Source organism: Cyprinodon variegatus, unplaced genomic scaffold (assembly GCF_000732505.1).
Source record: "Cyprinodon variegatus isolate N-32 unplaced genomic scaffold, C_variegatus-1.0 Scaffold317, whole genome shotgun sequence".
Lineage (NCBI taxonomy): Eukaryota > Metazoa > Chordata > Actinopteri > Cyprinodontiformes > Cyprinodontidae > Cyprinodon > Cyprinodon variegatus.
The window spans coordinates 19404-25234 of NW_015150770.1; the positions used below are offsets into that span (position 1 = coordinate 19404).

The 5831-nt window shown below is 43.4% G+C and overlaps 1 long non-coding RNA gene across 1 annotated transcript in view; it reads right to left on the reverse strand.

Moving 5' to 3' along the window:
* Window positions 1-1264: 1264 nt before the first annotated feature.
* LOC107090942 overlaps window positions 1265-5831 on the reverse strand; it is a 50390-nt gene continuing 45823 nt past the window's right edge. The window contains exon 3 of the long non-coding RNA XR_001481505.1: window positions 1265-1359. This is a non-coding gene — a long non-coding RNA (uncharacterized LOC107090942). The remainder of the gene's footprint in view (window positions 1360-5831) is intronic.

Here is a 5831-nt window from a genome sequence, read left to right on the forward strand (position 1 = left end):
TCTCAAGGCGATTTACAGTTAATGCGATTGAAACAGAGCCCAGACGTTCACCAGGAGGTAAAATAATACCAGAACACAGCCTGAACCTCCTAATGCTGGGTCTAACATAATGGACCACTTTGTTTTGGTTCTAAAAAACGTTCTGGTGACGGATGGGGATGATTCAGATGCATTCAGATGCAGAAAAGATCCACAGGTTCATCTACTGAACATTAGTCCAAATCTCTCTACCTGGTAGTTACAGACCACAGGTCTGCTTTCTGCTCTGCAGCTTTCGTCTGCAAGGCAGAGCATCACAGACATCTGCATAAAACACCAAGCTCTGCCTGATGCCGCTGAATTATCTGATGGCAGCAATATTTACTGGAGCAGACCAGCTGCAGGCCAGAAAGGTTCCTAATAAAACCAGCAGCTGAGCCGATGGAGGCGCCGCCTCTTCATCAGGACGGCTCTACTCCACTCCTTGGGGTGGGGGGGGGGGGGGGGGTTCTGTTGACGCTGCGCTGACCATGCTGCTAAAAAAGGGTGGGGTAATGGGAGGCACAGCAGTTTTAGAAAAGGTGTGAAAGTCTGAGGGGGAGCTCTGAGGGGGAGAACCCGAGCAGCTGTAAAATCTGCTGCACAGCAAACAGCCCAGAGTGAGAACAGAGTTAACCAGGAGGAAAGCCCTCAGCCTTCAGCCACGCGTCCGTCCCAGACCAGAAAACATCTGGAGATTAAACCCAGACTCAGAAAACAGTTAATAACAGAATAACAGCTGATAAAAAAGTTCTGTCACTCCAGTGGCTGGAAGTTGGAGGGGATTTGGCTGATAGTTGCAGGGAAGTGGGCTTCCATTGGACTGGTAAGGACCATTTAGTTTAATGTGTAATACTGCAGTCAAGCTGCAGAGACGCATGAAGAAGATCCTCCTATAACTCCACAGACTGATTTTTTTTAAGTCGTCTCTTTCATTTAACAAATACGTTCCTTTTGAGGACAAAGAAAGAAAAATAGAAATGGGAGCTGTGCAGTATTGATCTGCCTGTGGTTCTGCTTTTAGAGCTCACTGCTCCGAATGAGGCTCCATGCTGCCGCTCTGCTAAATCCAACCCTAGAAATGCCTCCAGCACATTGAAATTATTTCCACTGCAACTTTTCTAAGTCCTGACATAGAAAAAAAAAAGCAACGAAGGAGCACAAACAAATAACACAACATGTTAAGAGCACAGGAGGAGCACACCTTAATAGGCTCAAAGGCAATTTAAGCTTTTAGAGGCCTTACCAGATTCACTAATGTAAATCCCAGCGTGAGAAAAGCGATGAGCGGTGACAAAAAGGCTCCTCCGCCTCCGATGACTTCAATGGAGAAAATCCAGCCTGAAGGACAGTCAGCAGAGAAACACAAGTATGAGATGATGGCTGAAAACAGACAAGACAAAGAAAAGCTGCAGCAGAAAAATAAGAACACAGCAAGAGAAGAAGGACGAGGTTTCTGTTGAGCTGTGGAAAAAAGAGAGGAAAGTGCTGAATATCAAAGAGCGAAGGCCTCAGAGGATCAAACCCGACTGACAACCAGACGCAGACTGAGCCGCTCCTTCCTCTCATTATCACAGCCCACATCCGTCAGACGTCCCGGCTCTGTTTGTGATGCCGTCAGCGGGCTTCTCCTGCCCATCATGGCTCTCTGTGACACGCAGCCATGGAGGCATCGCCGCTCTTTACAGCGTGTCACCAAACGCTCCAGATAAGGAGGATCAGACAAGCAGAGACTTATTCCATGTCGCCGTAGAGATTTCATCCATAAACCCAAAGAAATAAAACGTGTTTCAGGTTCTTGTTCCAACGTCTGAGCAGGAAAAATCAACTAGAACAATCGTGAAGGTCCAAACTCACGGGCGAGTCGGGTCAAAATGGCTGCTGCTCATCTATGTCAGAGTCCTGCGCCGGGTCTGGTACCCGTACAAAACGTAGATCTACGGTCTAAAGAAAAACCCAATATTACTTCACGCATGTAAATGAACAAAATGCAGGTATAATAGAGTTAGAGCAGTAATGAAACTTATTTATATTTTCTTATTTATTAACTTATTTTTTTAAGCATTAAGGCAAACTTTCTAAATTTGGCCAATTAACAGCCATTAATCGGTGAGCTTAGCGCACGCCGGATGTGAGCGTGAAGCGATGATCTTTACTGCTTCTGTCATCATAAATAGCTGTGTGTAAACTGTGATCATGGGTCAGGTCGCACCTCGTTATTTACTGGTCGGTCTGGTCCCGGCCGTGTTTCAAATGGGGATAATTTCGGGTCACAGGTCGTTCTGAACTCTGCGGGTTCGGGTGGATTCAGTTCTGAAAACTCAGACCCGTGCAGGACTCTGATCTACGTTTCTACTTTGATGGTTTCGCCGTCCGTTTGAGTTTATGTGATATTCAATCAGCTGTTTTCACTGATTAGAAGACTAAACGTTGTGACGGTGTTGATTATGAACAAAACGCCACATAGAGAAGTATTTTAGTCCTTATTGTTGTAATAGGGCCACATTTCAACAACTCCAAATTCCAAGATCCGAGGTTAATGGATCGAAAGGAATCTGACAGAATTATAGGATTTGTTTTTAATTTATCCATTTCAATCAGTTTCTAATCAAAGGTGAGCTCAGTTCCACTGATCAGCTAACAGCTGGATTAGAGCTCTTTAGTGATGTTATGAGATGATTCAAGATGAATAGTAGAGGGAGTGTTTCACTATGGCACTAAATCAGTCTCAATTTTCACAAATACACATCAGGAGAGTCTCAACAATCTAGACACAAATGCAGTGAAGTTTACAGACCACTGATACTCTGAGATTTAATGAATGGTTGTTTATGGAACGGAAATACTTTGGCCAATCATGTGCTGTGCGTGTATGAATCTTGTATACTTGCGTGAATCGTGTTGTGTGTGTGTGGATCTTGTCCTGTGCGTGTATGAACCGCATGTATTTGGGAAAATTGAACCAATTTAGCTCCATAAAGGGCAAAAAAAATAAAATCTTCTCTGTAAAATATAAACTTTTTGAAACAACTGAAAAAGGGGGAAACTTTTTATCTAAAAACAAGTTTGTTTTAAATTCAGGGGTTCCATTCAGTGAATTTATTTCCGTTACTGAAATCTGCACAATTTAATGGTGGAGGGAAACAGTCCTAGCGATGGCCAATCATCTAAGGAAGTCTGACTGATTCTGACCTCTGGGAACGTTAGGAGACTAAACCTGTAAAATGTCTTCTTATTCTGTCATGTTGCCCAGGATGAAGAACACCGCTGGAAATCAAGCTGGTTTGGTTTGTTCTGAAATACTAAACGCTGTTGTTAGCTGAGGACTGGTACAGAGCAGGAGTTTAGGTTCAGACTTCTTCATCATTCCTCCCTCTTTCCATAACAGAGCAAATCTCTGCAGATTTCCTAAAGTTCACGGCTGATCCAGATCACAGCGGTGCTTCATTTCCAGTTTTTCAGACGGTTTTCCACCATTTGTGTTGATTGAAAACTTAGCTGCAGCTTTCCTGCTGTGTTATTCAGTAATATTGGAGCAGATGCACCATAATAAAAACTGGGCTGGTTATTACAGTAATGACTGTGGTGTCAGATGTCATTCAGTCTGCAGGCAGGGCTCATTATGGGCGACTCCCGGCGAGGAAGAGACACTCTGGTGTGACTTTGAGGGGACGGAGGGGCAGATGGAAGGAGTGAAAGAAGCAGCAAAAAGCTAAACCTAAAAGGAGATCCTCGTCCTGATTCTGTCCTCTATGGCGCCGCCTCAGCTCCGGGTCCAGATGGCGGCCTCTCTCCTCTGCAGAGGGAGGCCAGGCCACGCCGCAGCGGTCAGAAACCACGAGACGTTCTGCCCTGGAGCCCGATCCCATCCGCATCCTGTGATAAACAGGAGGGTCTGGGGGGGGTCTGTAATGATCCTGAACCGCAGGAGGAGTTTTTACTGCTGCTGGTAGCTGGTAGCTGGTACTGTGTTTTACTAACAGCTCTATGATGCCAGATTGGCTCATCGTGTGAAACAACAGCAGCCATTAAAGCTGCTTCTTAGCGACTGAGGCAATGAGGCTGGGGCGGGGCAGGGGGGGGTCACACCGAACCGGGCCCCGCCCATTTCAGGGCCCTAAAGTTTAAGATGGCAGTAAACTGAACGGTGAGTTTTAAGCCAGTGAATTCTGCAGCTCCAACCTCTCAGAGATTTTAACTCCCTCTCCTCCAAACGCTGTTAACTCATTAACAGCAGCAGCCGCTGCATAAAGCTCTACCGCCATCGGAGGATTTTAATGTTTCCAGGAAGCAAAAAAACATTATTGCTTTTTATAAATATATTTTTTACAGGTCTTTTGAATTAAACTGAAGTTAAAACATCTCTAGATAAACACTTTCAGCAGAAAAGATGGTGAAGATATCAGCTTCTCACAGTACAGTAGAAACTCTGACCTCCTTTAATCATTAGCCTCACATATTAGAAAGAGAGGCAGCGCTGGAAATATTTCAATCTTACTAAGTCATTGTTTCTTAAAATAAGTGCATTTGTTCTTGGATTGAGGAGGTAAAAGAGACATTTTGCCAATGGAACAAGACTTTTTACATTTAAAATAAGAAAACACAATTGCATTGCCTTATTTCAAGTGCATGTTATCTAATTATCTTATTTTAATTCTATTGGCAAACTACCTTATTTACCTACTCAAATTAAGGGTAAATACACTTAATTTAAGAAAGTTTTACTTATTTCTAGATTGTTTCCCAGTGAGGGTACACCCAACAGGTCGGCGGTCCATCGCAGGGACAGTTTCCTTAAATGAAATGATTTTACTTAAAAGTTCTGATGTAAAGAAATAAAATATTGGGTCCATCAGAAACTGTTTGCAGACAGGGAGACATGAGGAGAGATTTCTGCCAGAAACTCCATCGAACTGAAATAGCAAATTCTGTTCGACCTTTGATGCTCGACTTTCATCAGGAGCATCATAGAACTGAAACGAGGAGTTTTCTGCGATCGCACTGCAGGAGATTTCTGTTTTATTAAGATATTTTTTAAAAAAAAGGAATAAAAGCAGGTTTGTTTCAGAGAATTTAGAGGTTGATGAAAACAGTTCCTCCATGTTAAACGTTTCATCTCCTCCTTTGTTCTCCTAATGAACAGCAGCCATCAGCAAACGACCTGCTGACAAAATCAGCTAATTCCAAACGACTTAGCGGCCGCAGGAATCACAGGCCTGATATGCAGAGACTCGTCCTGTTGGGAAGTAAAATATTACATTAACTGATAAAAACAGGAACCAACCTGTTTCCTGAAACTGGGGCATGAAACTAGTAGACTAATATTTTAGTGTTTTCTCAACATCAGGGGGGGCAACGACTGCAGGTTTCTGGCCGATCACCGTTATTTCAAAAGTCTGACATGTAGATGTCGATTTACATCAATCCTGCCTTCTCTACAGCGGACAGTCAGTCGTTATAAGATCACAAAACAACCTTCAACATTTCAATCTTGCCTTTCCTTTGAAAAAAATAAAACTTCCCAAATATTATCTATCAAACGGTTAGAGCAGGAGATTTTTCTGTGTATCATAAGCTTTATATTAAACAAAAGCATAGTTTAACCTGTTACCATCCACCTCATTTTGGGAAAGTCTCGCCTATTTTGCATACTCAAATAGAAAAGCAAATAACTTAGGAACTGTAATGCTGCGTTCACACCGGACGCAGCAAAAGCAGCAAAATGGCGTCTGCTGCTTCCTTTTTGCTGCTTGTACCAGTTAGTTCTGACGCGCGGCTGAAGCAGCTTTGCTGCTCTGGCTGCGCGGTGCAAA